The sequence below is a fragment of the Sturnus vulgaris genome, chromosome 3 (assembly GCF_052056855.1).
Source record: "Sturnus vulgaris isolate bStuVul1 chromosome 3, bStuVul1.hap1, whole genome shotgun sequence".
In the NCBI taxonomy this organism is placed as follows: domain Eukaryota; kingdom Metazoa; phylum Chordata; class Aves; order Passeriformes; family Sturnidae; genus Sturnus; species Sturnus vulgaris.
Genome location: NC_142245.1, coordinates 75,478,114 through 75,495,702, shown reverse-complemented (window position 1 = coordinate 75,495,702; position 17,589 = coordinate 75,478,114). Strand labels below are relative to the sequence as shown.

The following is a 17,589-nucleotide window of genomic DNA, read 5'->3' as shown; positions in this document are numbered from 1 at the left end:
AGCAGATACTGAATGTTCTAGGAAATATGCAATGGTTTTGTATACTGAATATTGTAAGTGGCTAGGGGGAGAATATTAGCCTTTGAATCAGGTGATCACTTTGCAGTTGGGCAGGGAGTGAAGTTAGCCCACTCCTCCTTTGTGCTGAAGGCTCTCCTCTCATCAGTTGTTCCTCCTCCACAGTGGCTCCACTCACGCCTGCTGCTCTTGATGGAGTTGTCATCTCATTGCCTCTGCGGTTTTTGACATACTCATCTTGGTAAACTGGCTAGAATTCCATTTTGCAGAAGCTTCTGAATCTCCTGTGTATTGGTGATTCAGGCCAACAAACCTACCAGTGTCTGAAAATTAAATTGGTTGTGCTGGGATTAACCCTTTTAAAACAAGGAATGTATAAGGCAAGCCTGTTTTCTTCCTCTGCATTAAGTACCAAAATCTATCTAAAATGTGGAGCTTGATCAGTCTCTATTCTTCCTTTTCCTGTCCTGGCAAATATTATTTCTCTCTAGTTAATGGCGCTTCGTATTGACTCCCCTGATGCCTGGCAAACATCTGATACAAACAGCTGATTTCTGATTTTCCTCTGGACACATGTTCCTTCCAATGTAAAATGATATTTAGATATTATTGTAAAACTTCATATCTATCTGGAGCAAGATAAGGCATGATATGAGCTGCAAATAAAATAACTATTAAAAGCTCGAGGAAAATAGGTACTAATGAGTTGATTATAGTCCTTAGGAATTTGAAGTAGCAAAAAAGACTTAATCAGGGGCATGCAGTCCAGCTAAGTCCATCTTCCTGCAACAAGAGAGAGAAAAAACAGAATATGCAAAGCCATCTTTAGGAATCACTGTCAGTTTTACTGAGATTAGAAGTGGATTATCTGATAGTCATATCTGCATGCACATTGATACTACGAGACATAGTTAAGGTGCTCTGTGTTGTTTTTTTTCTTAATTTTTTGATACCATTTAAAACGCAAATGTTAATTCTGACATTCCTGTGGCTATAACAAAAATGCACTTTTTACTTTCCTGAACCTGCTACTCCTTCTGTGTATCTCCAGATTTAATTTTTCAGGTTAAATTGGAAAAAGGTTGGTTTTGTTTTCTGTGAAGAAAATATGTATTCCAGGAGCAGAACTGTCTTGATTGATACGTTATGCATCCATCAGTTGGGTTACATGGACTATGAGTCAGGGTATAATTCTGCCCTATGTCAGCGTTTTCCTTCCCAAGTGCTTGAGACTGTGCATTGCAGAAACATGCTTCTGGGGAGAATACTTCAGAAAATTCTGCTAACTCCTTGGTTCCTTCCATCACCACTATGTCATATTAGGAGGCACAAAGTGACATCTTGATATATTGCTTATAGCCTCATATAAGGTAAAGTCTTATTAGAAAGTAATAAAAGTGACCTCCTGCTTTTTTGTCCATAATCTTGTATTACGTTAGGATGGAAAATCAGAGCTGGTTATGTTTGCCATTATTTTGTTGTATTTAAAATAATATTGTGCAACACCAAGGCTGGAGTTTGAAAAATGCTAAGAAATAATACTGTCTGGAGCAATGTATAAAATATTGATGAAAATAGAATTGACAAACATACTTCCTCATGGTTCGTTTGGGGTGTGTCTGATGAAGAAAGCAAATAAACTCTGCCTTCCTTTACAGTGTGTTTCAGCTTAAGTAGGCACAATGCTCAAAATATTGTAATCTAAAAAAAAAAAAAAAAAAAAAGGCCAGGAAATATTGTTAAAATCAGTTTAGTTTGGAGTTAAATGTGGCATGCAAGTTATTGTGCTCGTGACCTGCAATAACACCACTGAGAGTGAAGGTATTATGTTAATAAGTGGTAAAAAACCCCATGCCACCTTAAATGAGCTTTCTCCGCTGCAGACAGCAAGTAATTTCTTTGAAAGAAGGGTTAGATTTGGAAATTCATCAGGAAATATGACTTAAAGTGGAACTTAAATGAAATATTTTTACCTACTTAACTTCAGAAATGTCTATTATTATATCTATATAGGCCAAAAAAATCTATTTAATTTAATACAATTAAATTTTAGCTTGTCCTATGTTAGGGATGTTACTCTAGGGGGAACAAAACTGGTAGCAATAGTGAAATTACAAAAGTTGTTTTATGTCACATTAGTTAACATATGCAAGCTTATTTAACATGTGGACCACAAATAAGTGTAATTATATTAAAACAAGGATCTGTAGCTCAGAAGCAATAAAAATAGACTAGGTTGTATTATTAATTCTTGTGTTAAGGGTTTTGAGCCATGTTGATTGGCCTGAATTTTTTGATTTTGTTATGGTACAAAGGGATTGTTTGAAGTAATTTGTCCCCGAGAGAGGCTCACAATCCCAAGCGGGTTTCAATTCAGCAAAGCAAATCTAATTTTGTTTGCTTTATGCAAACCAGAAGGGGCTGTGGTTCATTCTGTTTTCACTGGAGGGGAAAGGCGCACTAATGGGACCTGCTGAAATGCATGCATTGCAAACATCATACCCCTGCATATATTAAATTTAGCTATGTGATGCACTGTGTTCATCATCTCATTGTGTACACAGATATGCTTTAGAACAAAGCCTTTAATAGTACAGGAACCTTACTACATTATGCCAACAGACTATTGTATTTATATTTAATGCTACAACTGGAATTTCTTCTCTTGGATAAAGTGTATCGATATGTTGTCTTTTTTTCCCTCCTGTTACTTGTTATAGTAGACAGTATACTGAGGACATTACATGCTTGAGCTTCAAGCCATCTGAAGATTAATTATATGGAGGTCTCATAATGGTTTTTAATTTTCCCTTTTTTACAGCCCAGAGTTAAATAGGAGACATGTTCAGGATCTGATTGCCAAAAGAGCAATAATCCCCAATCCATCAGATCGGGGCTGGAAGATAAATGACGGGGAATAGCACCTGCAAGACAGGTAATGCTCCAGACAATAACCACTGCTTTGACAGATTGCTACCCTCTCCTCACAGTGGCTCCTCTTTAGGCTTTTCAAATGCTGTATTTATATTGCATAAAGAGTACACCAGATCTGAATAAATGCTGGGTACAGAAGAAAATCCATTTCTCTAAGAGCCAAAGGAAATATTGCCATTTATTTCACTGGGAGTCAAAGTGGGCCACTAAAAATTTTTTTAATGGCAAAGTTGAAGGATGGATAAATTTATTTGCATATAAGTCACATTATTTATTTATTGAATTTTCATAATAGTGCTATGGTTCACGTGGTGTTGCTCAATTTTTTCCAGGGTGCTTCTGTTTTGAAAACAATTTCAATATTGCATAGAGACAGACACATCTCAAAACCCTTCAATTTGTCATTAGACATTTGGCTGCTTGCCTATTTTGCTGATAATATTGCAAAACTACATTAATTTATTGAATGATTTTTGTGAATCAGTTCACACAGAATTCAAAATGATACTTGTCATGCATCAGATGATTAACTATTAAAAGCATAGGTTTACTTGTTATGCTTATTGTGTGGTACAGTTCAAAGTTTGCTTAAGTGTGCAATTTAAATTCAAAGATGGGTTAGGAATAATGATTTTTTTCCTTTTAAAGTTCCTTCACAAGAAACTCAGGATTATTCTTCCAGGTTGTGTTCCGTGTGGCCACTTATCATTGCCTACAGCTACTATTCTTCCTTAACTATTTGTGAGATTTGGAAGTTTTCAATACAACAAGATAGACAAGTATCTCTGTCTCGATCCCCAGAGCCCTGAGCACCGGCAGCCTGCGTGGGTTGATGGATCTTCCTGGGAAGAAGGTCTCCTCATCAGCAACTCCAGCTACAGTGCCTGGGATCAGAGCCCTCCTCTGTGCCACTTACACAATTCAAAGGGTGTGACTGCACTCTTGATGGAGAGAAAATACATCCTGATATTTCCTAATCTTGTAAAGCCACTCAGAGGCAATGCAGACAGGTAAGATTTTGTTTGTGTGTTATCATAGAAGGGATATTTGAAAATAAAGATATTCTCAGTCGCTGTATGTCACCTGCACATTCCTTAACACCTAGGTTAACACACACAAAGATTTGATGCATTCTTTTCTGATAGATTTAGGCAAAAATTGAGATGTCGATGTAGCATCAGGTTCTAGACAAACAATATTTTAATGGGGGAGATCTCTCTCAAAATGGCAATTGATCAATTAACAAAGCAAATATTCAAACTAAACTGAAACTTCTAAGAATGTAAGAAAATAAAAGTTTAAAAGGACAAAGAGCAGAGAGGGTTTTTTAGGAGATAAATCCTTTTGAAACTGGAGGAAAAGATAGTGTTGTGCTCTGCTCATATGATAACAGTGAGGGATTGGGCCAAAATATTTACACGGTGTAAAGTAAGACAGGACATCTGAGCAGCATAAATCAGTACCTGCAGGTCAATATTGCTCTTCAGAGCTTCACACTTCGACAGAATGACTTTGAAACTATTTTTATTTACTCCAGATGAGGATCTGGCATGCAAAAAGAATGAGTACAATTTAAATGGTTTAAAAAATAAGTGCTCTGATCAAAGTACTTTTATTAGCTGAAGTTATTGAGCAAATATTATCTGAAATAGAGCTTAGAATGAAGAAAGAATGTTTGTCAGAAGAGTTTAAATTGAGATAATTTTACAGAGGGGGACTGGGGAAATGTTGAAATTACCATCAATTGCAGTCATAAAGTATTTTCATGGCTAAATATGATTTATTACTTGCTTTTATTTTTTATCATTTCTCATTTATATTGGACTAACCACTTTACAAAAATTAATAAAATAGTGCATACTTTTAGAACCTTGAAGGCTAACTGAGATGAACATAAAGAGAAATGAAGGGAAGGGATGCAATGTCACTTCAATAATGCAATACATATAGCAAGAGGCAATCCTTGCTCCAAGGGGTCTTCTGTATGAATAGACAAGGCAGATAAAAGAGCTAATATTAATTCCTCAGTTTATGGAGGGAGAACTGAGGCACTGAAAAATCGAGGGACTTACCCAAATTGACAAAGAAAGTCTGTCTGAGTAGACACTGAATCCATTTTCTTCATGCTCTACTTCAATACCTTTCCCTCCCCAAAGGCTGATGTATATTAAAATAACATAAACTTTATACAGTCTGAACTATTCATCAAGATCATGTGGGGCTGAACCTATTTCAGCTTATTCTTAGTTGAGGGTCTGGCAGAGTAAGATGCTCTATTAATCCCTGGAGTGAATTGATCTAGGCTATAACAAGTGTTAGAGTCCAATTCTGCAAATGATAACATAGTCTAAGATATCTAGATAGCCTTGTCGATATTTGATCTATGAACAGGCTTAAAATTAAGTACTTACATATGTTTTATTTATTAGCAATTAGTTGTTAAGAAATTATGATTTATTACCAGCACAGGTCACACAGAAAATTCAGTCATATCTATAAAAATATAATTCTGTCTTTTAGAGGTACTTGAAATACAGAATGAGTAAAAGCTAAATTTCAGAGGTTTCTTATTTATGGAAAAGGAGTTCAAAGGAAGGTTTTATTTGAATAAACCAGTAAGATCTGTTCATCTAGAGGACTTCAGGAGCCTTAATCAACTTAACAAATGGCTCAAAACAATTAAAAGAACAGAAATCATTTATTTTCAGTATGTTTTTTCTTACAATGTGAATAAAAGTAAGTTGGAAATTTATTGTAAGAAAAAAATTCCAACTTGATCTACATCAGATAAAAGGATTTCTGTCTTCTGGTGGGTACATCTCAGGATTAATATTTTCCAATATTAATCTGTAAACGTTTAGTATTAACATGTTATTATTATTGGAATGTCAGTTAATATTTCTCAATATTTAAAAAAATCCAAACAGCTCATAGAATCATCATAGAATCATTGGATGGTTAGGGCTGGAATGGTCCTTAAAGATCATCTAGCTCCATTGCCCCTGCCATGGACAGGGAACCTTACACTAGACCAGAGTGCTCAGGGCCCCATCAAGTCTGGCCTTGAACATCCCCAAGGACGGGGAGTCCATAACACCCCTGGGTAATTGTTCCAGTGCCTCACTGCCCTCACAGGAGAGAATTTCTTCATAATATCTAACCTAAACTTACCCTCCATCAGCTTACAGCCATTTCCCAAAATGATGAATAAAAACCAAATATAGATAAAGAATCTAATCAGGTAGAAACAACTGCCCATATATAAAAATTTTTAAAACCCTGTGCATATCAGTTCTCTTTGCTAGATCTTCTTTTTATGAAAAAAAAATTTGTTTATTTTACTAGTAATAATATCTGCTTTGATTCTATTAAAAAAAAGATTTTGCTACTGATGTCAAAGCAAAACACAGAGTTTGTCTGTATTAATATATTTTTCACGCCTATTCTTGCTGTTCTCATTGGGAATTCTGCTACATAAAGTCCTTCAGAGTAAAACCTTTAGATTTTCTGGAGAAAAGCTTCTATAATGCCCTAACCATCAAATGGAAAAAAAAAAATCCAAAGCCTCTAGTACAGTGTTGCATAAGGAGTTGGATCAATATTTGGCTTTTTTTTTTCCTCAGGCTTTTAGTTTAAGAGATTTTGGGTGACATTCAATGAAGTATTGCTTCTACAATATCTACATATTGAAAACTATAAAATCATAAAAGTTGAAGAAGAGAAAACATTAGTCCAGTTTGCTCCCTATGTTATAGTTCCCATAGAAAAGAGCATGAGCAATGTCATTGGTTGGTGCAGCTAAATGCACATCTATATGTGTACGTGTGTATATGTACATATATCTATATACATGAAGCATACAATAAGCCATGACTATAGATGATTGTTTCATAGGCCTGGCACTTGCCCAGATCAGGACTTGCTGAGCCATTGTCACAAAGTTTGTACCTTGATTAACACAAGGTCTTGACATAATGTAATATATGTAAATAAAATGTCATCTCTTATATTTCTAAACAAATTTGATTTTTTTTAGCTTTATTTTCTTTGAGGAAAGATGCTGAAGTGTTTTTTGGAATTGTTAGCACTGCCCAAGGCCTAGTGGTATTTGTACTCTAGGTGCAATGCACTGCATGGGATTTATTGTAGCAATTATTGTAGTTCATTAACTTTATTACAGCTGGATTAAAATAAAATTTGGTTTAACAAACTATAAACTAATAAAACCAATATTGTTTATTCAAAATTATAATTCTTTAAGAGTCAAACCCTGGGATCATTTAAAAGACAAGTCTAAGACTAGCAGAAGTTAAACTGATCCTCAAGAAATGCAGAAATATGCCCTCCTCAAATGGAGGCTGCAGTGCCTGAAATTCCTTAGAGCACATTACCCTGTTTATGCAAAATTATGTTCCTGCCTTAACCCTGCCTTAAGCTCTGTACTATCCACTGAAGGACTCCAGCTTCTGGAGATGATGTGAAGTACTGCTGAGACTCTGCAGGGCCCCTGCAGAGATTTTCATCCCCCTGCCAGTTAGAACAGGGATGAGGAGATCAGGCAACCTGATGATGAAGGCAGGCTTGAGCAAGCACCAAGTGACTTGAAGACAGACAGACCTAAATGCAGAACAGTAGCAAGAGACCTTACTGGAGTGATGGGGAAATCACACCTGCTTCTTTATTTTCAAATGTGTCATTTAAACTCTTTGGCTTTGATTGGTTTGAGAAATGGACTTGGAGGGTGATCAGACTTAGCAGCACTTGTGCCAAGTTCCTCACTTGGCACTCGTCTCTTTAAGGCTGCCAACATTCTGCTGAGGCTCAGCTATGTATGTGTACCCTGGAGCCCCATGGGGTCCTCTGGGTCTAATCACTTATGTTAAGTGTCTGGGACAACCAAAATCCTATCAATATTTCTCCAGAGTCTTTTATATGGGTGCACAGGACCAGCACGGGATGGTAGATGGGGATATTTGGAATGAGCACCCCACATCACCCTGGAATATCTACAGAAAAGACAGACAGTTACTTTAAATAAATATCAGAAACATCAAATAACCTCTGGGAGTTCACCCAGTTGGAAACTAGAAAGATGTTCCTTTTCTGACATGAAAACATGTCAGAAATGGTGCTCTTCCAAGTGCTGGTGGCACCCATACACTGTGTACAAGGTACTGCATGGGATTGTCATGAGAAGGGTAGGTGCAAAATTAGGATGATGAAGCAATATGTTTCTGACAGAGGCTCAAACCCTTATTTATTTTTATATTCCTTACCTGGGATATTTTTCAAAGATCTACTCAACTTCTGTTCATTTTTACTCCAATTTCAATCTGTATACAATTGCTAGTATATTTGGAGTAGTGACAGGAAAACACTATGATATGATAGGCTCCTCAGGATCTGTCATATTAGAAAAAAATCTAAGATCTCAGTAAACAGCAAAACAAAGCCCAGATAACTGGCTATATACACATCATGCTGGAAAATATCTTGGAGAGTGAAAAGCTATTTACAAAGGTTTAAAGCTATTTTGAAAAGATTGACACAAGAACAAATAGGTATAAACTGCCTGTGACTAGCTTCAGTCTGGAAACTAGGGGATTTATAACTAGGAATGAGGTAAACATCTGGAACAGCCATCTTCTGTTATGGGAATAAAAAACATTATAACTACTTCTAAGCAGCAGCAGTTTGAAATACGTCTTGTCTTACCAGCAGATACAGGATGGATTTGAGAAGCAACAGGTTCAGCTTACTGACCCACAGATTTGACACTCTGCTGTTATCTGAATCTTGGAAGCACTGTGGCTGGTGGCATCACTGATAGAAATGTTTTAGTGTTTGTGGCCATTGGCAATGAATGGTATTTGATCTGGAACTTTTTTAAGAGTCAGTAGAGACTGTTTTGCTGATCAGTATGTCTAAAGTGAACATGTCTCACTGAAACCAAAAGATTCTCCAAAAGTCTTTCCTGCACCGTGCAATTAAATCTGCATACAAGTTGCCCTTAATATAGTTTGTTATATGCAAATATCAGATCCAATTCTGCCAGCTTTACTTATGTTAAGTAACCCTCAAACAAATAGTTTCTATGAAGTCCCAGTGGGATAACTCACATGAGTTAGTGCTGCTGCACATTACGAAAGGTGGCAAAGCTTGGCTAGGAATGAACAAACATGATGCTTCTCTATTATTTTCAGCCTCTAAAGTCATGAGACACAAACATCATTTTACACCTTATTGTCAAAAGATTTTTCCTTGGATTTGGGCCACCCCAATAGAAATAAATGTCCCAAACACAGGCAGATCTTATTAAGCAAACTTAGAGGCTTATTCTTTGATTTTCTCTGTTAATGCAGGCAGTTGCAGAGCCAACTGTGGGACAAAGGCAGACCAAACAACAAATTTTGGAAGTTGGTTAACAGCACTTTTCAAAACCTCTCAGCACCAACAGAGTAACTTCATTGCATTATATCCTCAAAGCCAGCTCTGGCACTACCAATCATCAGTGCGTTTTGAAAGGCATCATAGCCCTCTAGCAGTGAATTATGGATTGCACGCCACCTTCCTCAGCAGCTTGTTGAACCAGAGTCATTTATTCAGTTGGTATTGAGAGTCTGGGGGCATGACAGTACATCTGACCCCTTTTGGGTAAAATTTGATCTGGCATTTCATTTCACGGGCTCAGCCACCAGTCTGTCAAATCTTCATTTTGCGGGTGCCCAGTAGAACTGCTGACGCTTGTCTCTAAGTCCTGGTGCTTTCATCTTTCAGCGGCAATAAACATGTCATACTGCTGAGGTGAAACACAATCTGGAATTAAATTTACTGCATATAAAATATGGTGCCCTCTTTATTGGTTCAAATACTTGTCACTCATAATTTATTTGAAAGTGTATGGCATTCATGAGGCAAGAGTGCTGCTGGAAATGGAGGTGGGGGGAGCTGCAGAACTCCAAGCCATGGCAGTTTGCAACAGCTCCTCTTCTTTAACACCCATTTCCCCATCCCTTGCCAGTCCTGACTTTTATAAACACATCAAATATTATATCAATGCCTCTGCCAATAAACAGTATGTACCTCAGCAAAAACAAGCTCGGGTAAATTTGGCTGTGCAGCTGCACCTTAGTGGCAAAGGAGGATAACCACTATTGCCCTCAGAAGAACAAGTATGTAGATGTTTTTTCGTGTACGTCTGGGAGACAAAGGGTGGGAAGGATGGGAAGGAGTCAGATTTAGTCCTAGTCCATTTCAAACTCACTCACCATGCCTTTTCTTTCTGGCACTCAACTTTTTCATGATTTATTCCAAACACTGTCGATCAGCTTTAACTAGTACAGTTCTTGTATGAAGCACCTCTCTAATCTCTTCAAACACAGATGTGGAAGTGCGGCTTAGAGCATGGAGGCCAACAAAAGCACTTTGCCTGTACCAGTGATTAGCTTTGATTGACATAGTACACTTCTGCTTTCACAGGCATACTTTAACACCCATAAATGATTGTTTTAAAATGAGAAGCACTGGGTAGTGCGGCTCTGGCGTTAGTAAATATGCAGTACAAATGTGGTAGCAGGATAACTGAGAGAATACAAAACACTTGATATTCTTTTCTGTCTTTTCTTCTCCTTTTTCAGCTGTGTTCTTTTGGGTTGTTTTTAATCTAGCATTAATTCCTAACTGTCGATGAAAAATTATGGTAATACATATTCTTCTAAAACCTGAACTTTTGATCCTGCCCTATGTGCGTTTTGCAGTTTTTTCATAATAAGGTGCAATGGGAAAAGTAGTCTGGTTAAGAAAAAATAAGGCAATCCAGAATGTGAGGGTTTTTTCCTGTTGCAATACACAACTTTATTTGTAATAAACTGTTGAAAATAAGGAAGGATTAGAAAGAGGCAGATTCAGGATGTGTAAAGACATCCAGACTACAAAGCATAGGGTGCCAGGAAAAGAATGTCAAATATGTGCAGCAAAAAGCATTTGCAGACACAAGTTCTGTTCTGTTGTAATTGCCTAATTGCTAATTTTTTCTAGAATCCTCTTGATGTATTTATGAATGCAGTCATGTGATGCTTGAATACACACTCAGAAATGAAGCACTAAATCAGAGATAATATCAAAAAAACTGAAATAACTTCCACTTCCACCCACCAAGCATTCACAGCCCCCTTATCAATCAGTAATGCCCATTCTTTCTTTTCCCCTCAAAAAAAGGGGGAAAAGTTTGCTCTGTGACCAAAATTTTCTCTATGACCTATCAGCCAGGCAGCCCACATTCTGATGGGGCAGTTAGGGAAGCCTGTTACAGTTTTCATCCCCTTCAGCTGATCTCAGCTTCTGCTCACACATGGAGAGGTTTTTTCTTTGGGTATCAACAAACCAAACCCTTTAAAAGCACACAAATTTGAACCAGCATATAACACTACACTTGAAAATGAACTGGACAGGAGGGCAGAAAATGGGGCACAGCTGTAATGAGATCCTGGTGAGAAACACCCATTAACAAGTGAACAGTCACTGTATGCAAGAGGTGAAATTTCCAAGCGATCTTAAGATGTAGATTTGTGTGAAGTGTGTTACCAGTAATCGGTAACCCAATAAGGGAGATACTACTGACAGAATGGACTCCCAAGCATTTCTGTGCTTATACTATAATATAAAGACCTAAATGTCCATTTTAGTTACATGGTTTCATGAAATGATGACACACAGGCTTCTCTCCTTCCACTGAGTAGGATCTAGTATCAAACCCAATTGTGAGACTCCTAGTCTGGTCTGTGAGAGCCAACAGGGCACTACATATAAATACTGGCACTATACATAGCCAGAGTGAATCAAAAGTAAAATGAAAAGATAGTTGATTGCAGCACCTCTGCATTCAAAACTATACTGAGGATTTATTTTACCCTTATGAAGAAGAAATTTCAAGTAATGTACACAAGCTGGGAAGTCACACATTTGTGGTAATAATTTTATGAGTCTTTAAATGTTTTATACATAAAGCTGTCATTAGTTGGGTGATAAAATCTGTATTCCAAGTTTCCATCTGTGTGTGTGTGCATGTACATTCCAGCATTTTTGCAGGTATGTGCACATATGCATTCATGGCACAAGGCAAAAAAAATCAGACAAGTGATTCTGCTGAATCCAGCGATTTTAATCTCAGTGTAAAAAAGCTAAATAAATTCTGGAAGTGGGGATGTCTCATTCCCTTCTTTGTTGAACAGGTTTTTCGGTTTTGTTTTTTTTTAATATGCAGTATTGCACACCAGGAGAAAAGGGAAGATGCAACTAAATTAGTACAGATGCTGGATATTCATGGTCAAGTTAAATAGCTTTCATAGGAATAATCTACACTTCCACAAGAATGTAGACAGGTTTTCTACAGATTTACAGGCATTTTTCTTGTACTGAGAATACAGTCACCACAATTCAACAAAAATACAAACAGGACCAAGCATCCACCCTGCAGAAAAGAAACATGAGTTCTGCACTTGCAAGGTTCACAGGACAAAAATCACTATGGCAAATTTTACAAGAATAAATAGCAACCATTTTGCATTTGAAAATGTTTCCGTTCATTCTTTAGCCTTCCTGTCAGACTCCAAGGATACTCTGGACTTGCTGCACTTTGCACTTTGTCCAGAAGCAGTTTGGTTACCAATGCCCCTCAGAAAGTCAGGTCTTCTCGTGAAAACAACATACAATTTGGCTGGGGAGAGAACAGAGGCCTGAACAGCTCTTTCCTGAACAAAGGATTTCTTAAGTGGAAGAAATTCTCTTCGTCTCGCCTGAGTGGCTGGGCTGACATCCGGGGAAAAAGAAAATCCTATTCCCATTGTACGGTGCTGATGGAGAGCCTTGTGCAGTCTTAATTGTTCTCTGTCTGTCTGCTATCTGACACCTCATACAGAATGGTACATTTCAAGTCCTCTTCCAATTTTTGTCTTCTGACAGGGATAAAAAATGCCTTTTCATATATGCTCTTCCACATTTAAAATCCATGGCGACCCACTTTTCAGGAAAATCGGCAAGGTCCCTTCCTCAAAATCCCATGCAGAGGCCCACAGTTCTAACTGACTCCCAGCCAGATTCAAAATTGTTTCCCCTTGGGTCAGGGCTTTGTGTTGTCCATGGCTGGAAAGAGTCCCTGGGTGGGTTTTCTCCAGTCATTTCTTTCTCTTGTATTTCTTGCAGCCCATCCATTTTGCGCCAGCTTTTCTTTAATCATCTGTGCTTATGCTCTTATCTTTCTTCCTTCTCTTCTCCATTCATGGTCTCCATCCTGCAATTTCCCTTTTTTTGCATGCTTTTCACTCTTGTCCAATCCCTTCATATCTCTCTCCCTTTTCTTCTGCACCTTTATTTGCTTCCTGTTCTTTTGCCCTTTTTCCTGCAACAGATTATTAAGAGCCATGAAACCTGCAGCCACAAGCTGCGTCTGACTAGGCTACCTGAAATGATAAATGATATATTTTTTTAAATAAAGCCAATCCTCAGCTTTACTTTCTGTGAAGTTAACAGATACTGGGTGTATTCACCAGCACTTCCTATTAATGGGCCTGGGTATGTTTTAAGAAGCTTAATCATACTCCCTTGCCTTGAAAATTTTAGTCATTTTCTCTCCTGCATGAAGATATTATAGATACGAAGTTTTATGGGGGGGGGGGGGGGGGAGGGGTGGGGAGGGAGGATAGGTCATTCACCTCTATATGATAACTAATTTTAATTTACCTCACACAGGATACATCAAAATATAACTGAGAAACAAAAGTAACTCCATGCACCTGTCCCTGTCAATCTTCAGGAAACAATGGAGGGAGCTCCTCTGCTGCACATGCTTCAGTTGCAAGCACAGAGATCTCCTAAAGTACTGTCCTAGCTGATCAAACACATTGTGTGGCAAGAGGTTGAGAGCAAACCCTTACTCCAAGTCATTGTGACTCTCTCCAGCTGCCACACACTTGGCCATTACCCAGGTTCTCTTGCATGACAGGCCTCCGTGTCATAAAATGCCCTACCCTTGGCATCAAGTTTGAAGTAAGCTATGTAAAAGGACCCAATTCCTGTTGCACAAAAGAAGGAATGGTAAAATGGTAAATGGTAAAAGCAGTGTAAACTGAGAGAAAGCTGGATATCGCCTTGTGAGGGTTTCAGCTCTTTCAAGTTTTACATTTGCTAAAAATTCTGTCATGTCACATATCATCTATTTCATCCTCCTTCCTAAACATTTTGCACCTTTTTTGAGGCTTGGGATTGATTTCTGCAATCCTCCAGGAGAAGCAATCATCACGTTTCTGTTTCTTTTATTAGCATTTGTCTTAAAACCACTAGCACATGTCTAGTTCTCTCTCTTTGTTTTTTTTTCTTTTTTCCAGATTCCCAGGTGTCTATTTTTAGCTCCAGCAATCTGTGTTTCAGTGTGTTTGTCATGTGTCAAGTTAAGATTATAACTTCGACCATCTAGACCAGAATAATTTGGATCCAGCATTTACTAGGGAGGACAGGATACTTTTTTTTCAAGAGCAGAAAAGGTATCTGGCACATCCCCTGCCCCATCAATTCCCATCTTCCCTACCAGTAGGCCAGTATAAAGGCTCTGTGCTGGAGTGGCAAAGAAAGGAGATCCACTAGCATCGTGCTTTAATTTGATGTTTCACCTAAGTCTGGTTTGGACATTCTGGAAGAAGTTTTGAGTTTGACTTGACAAATTGATCTATTATACCTCAGCAGTACTCCATGATCAGTATGAAATGCAGAGTGTAAGGCAGACCACAACAATAATTGTTAACAAAACAGACTCATGAGTAGTCTTCAGTGAACATGGACTTCTCGGTGTATGCAGACACTCCCTACGTTTTTGGTGAGTCTATATTATTTAATGTAAACCTCAGCACTAAAAGAACACATTACTGTCCTTCTAACAAATATCTGGCAAATATCTTTTAACAAATACATGGTATTTTATAAGACTTTAGATCCACTCAGCCCCATAATACCCTCATGGATGATATCAGAATATATAGAACAGCAGTGTGGATACAAAGTCACATGGATAATTTTACTCATGCTGCCTTCAGTTTAGTTTGCACATGTAGTAGTATTCAATACATGGTGGAACACATTTCACTCCAAACAACATAAATTCCCACTGAAAGTCTGTGGTTTCCTATGGCACATGCTGGAGTGCATGCCATGCTGAAACACAGGCAAGCCTCCCTTCACTTGAGCTAACCTTAATTAAACAGATTAAATCTAGCCAAATTAAGATTATGCTACTCAATCATGAATCACTTTACTTAACTGTAGTGGCTCTTTAGCAAAGCAAACATTATGTACATCTGTAAGCATGTGTGTCTGTAGGGATGTGTATACTAATGTGTACACGTGTGTCTGCATGTGTGTGTACATCACAGCAAGAATTCAAGGCATTTTGTCCCACAGGAAAGTACTGGAGTGTCTGTATTGAATCAGTTTCATTGCTGGTCACCAGGTTGCAGGTGTGTTTTTAAAAGCATGGTTGATTTTTTCATTCACCTCATCCTAGATTTTTGTTTATATTTTTGGATTTGCTCCATGGAGGAATGAGATGGATGTAGGGAGAAAAATAAAGTCAATTCCAAATTGTTGCTTTGCCTACAGTATTCTTATATAATTTGTGGACATTGATCAAATCTTAAGGTTCCACTAAAAAAATGCCATCAATATTTCTATTTTTTTTTCCTGAAAAGGGAATAAATATTTAGAGAAGATGATAACTTAATTAATCATAGAGGGAGAAAAAAGTGAGACTAACGCCTAGGAGTTTGCTGATTAGAAAGAACAGAATGGATGACTGGATAGCTTCAAACAATGATGGGCAATTTTAGCTTCAAAAGACTGATAGCAATGGAGAGTCTGTGAGGCTGAACCTGAGTCATGCCATCCCATGTTTTCCCTGAATTAGCTGTCATCCTGTTGACTCCCACCTCTCAATTCTGGCACAACCAGTGTACACATGGCAATACATAGTGCCTACACAGCATATAGCCCCAACTGGAATAATAAAAGCAGCTTAAAGCTGAGCCTTGAATCATAGAATGTTGAACAATTCTATGTTGGAATAGACATTATGACCATCTAGACTCACCTTCCACTGCCCTGGACAGGAATACCTCCCAATAGACCATATTGCTTTGGGCCTTACCTTGCTTTGAACTATGCCAATGTTGGGGCAGCCCCAATCTCCCTGGGGTTCAGTTAAGAACTTCTTCCTAATAGGTAAGAATTTCTTCCTAATAGGTAATAGTTAAGAATTTCTTCCTTATAGGAAACCTAAATTTCCCCTCTTTCAGTTTGTACTCATTCCTCCTTGTCCTATCACAACAGTTCCTGATGCAGAGTCCTTCTCCAGCTTCCCCGTTGGCCCCTTCAGATACTGGAAGGTTGCCGTGACATCTCCACACAACCTTCTCCTCTTCAGGTTGAACAGCTCCAACCTTCTCAGCCTCTATTCCTAGGGTAGGTGTTCCAGTCCTCTTGTTAACTTCAAGGCCTTCTCTGGACTGCTCCAACAGTTCCATGTTCTTCTTATCCGTGGAGCACCAGAACTGTGCATGGTACTCCAGATGGATCTCACAAGAGCAGAGTGGGACAATCATCTCCCTAACCCTACTGGCCGCATTCCTTTTGATGCAGCCCAGGACTCCATTGGTTTTCTGGGCTGTGAGTGCACACTGCCAGCTCACATTGAGTTTTTCTACAACCATCACCCCAAAGTACATCTCCACAGTGTGGCACTCAGTCACTTCTCCGTGCAACATGCAGGTGTGTCTGGGATTGTCACAACTCAGGTGCAGGACCTTGGATTTCACATTGTTGAACTTCATGAGGTTCACACAGACCCACCAGTCAAGCATGTCAGAATCTCTCTGGATGGCATCCCTTCCCTCCAAAATGTCAACTGCCTCACAGAGCATGGTGTTGTCAGCAAATTTGCTGAGGCTGCACTCGATCCCACTGTCCACATCACTGGTGCCACCTTCACTTCTTCCAGTCCTACCCACTAGTCATCCCCATGTTTTTCCCAATCATGACCTGTTTCAGCAATAAGAACGAGAGATCTTTCTGGCAAAGGATGGAATCTACAGCAGGGTTTTCATGAGACAACTGTCACCCTATTTACAGGCTCTGTATTAGTTAATATAATTAAGGCATTGGTGCTGTAAATTAAATAGTATGGAAGACATTTTGCTGGCATAAGATTTGCACAGTGTTTTCCATATGCTTGCTTATGAAGCATGAAAAATTAACAAAAATATACAAATTAGAAGTCAAGATGCTAAGAGCTTTACCAGTACACTATTATTTCAGTTCTGAGGAACTTTCTGGAGATTTCCATAACGGATAGTGATGAACTTTTCTTCCTTCTTTTCCTTCCCGTTTTAAGTGATAGCTGCCAAATTTCATAAATCCTATAATGTTCTGCACTGTAATTAGTTTACAAGCCTGTAATTGTTTAAGTTTAAGCCAGGAGATAAAGGATGCCAAACCACTTGAGCAGAAAAGTTGTATTAATGGCTTTGTATTATCACTTGCTGATTTATTTAATCTCTTTTGATCAAATTGTGATTCTCAAACAAAAACAAGAAAAAC

The 17,589-nt window shown here is 38.3% G+C and overlaps 1 long non-coding RNA gene across 1 annotated transcript in view; it reads left to right on the top strand.

The window, feature by feature from the left end:
- The first annotated feature begins 1,089 nt into the window (after window positions 1–1,089).
- The window catches only part of LOC148224425 (uncharacterized), a 55,275-nt gene continuing 38,775 nt past the window's right edge, over window positions 1,090–17,589 (top strand). The window contains exons 1-3 of the long non-coding RNA XR_015802894.1: window positions 1,090–1,388; window positions 2,840–2,953; window positions 3,754–3,962. This is a non-coding gene — a long non-coding RNA (uncharacterized LOC148224425). The remainder of the gene's footprint in view (window positions 1,389–2,839; window positions 2,954–3,753; window positions 3,963–17,589) is intronic.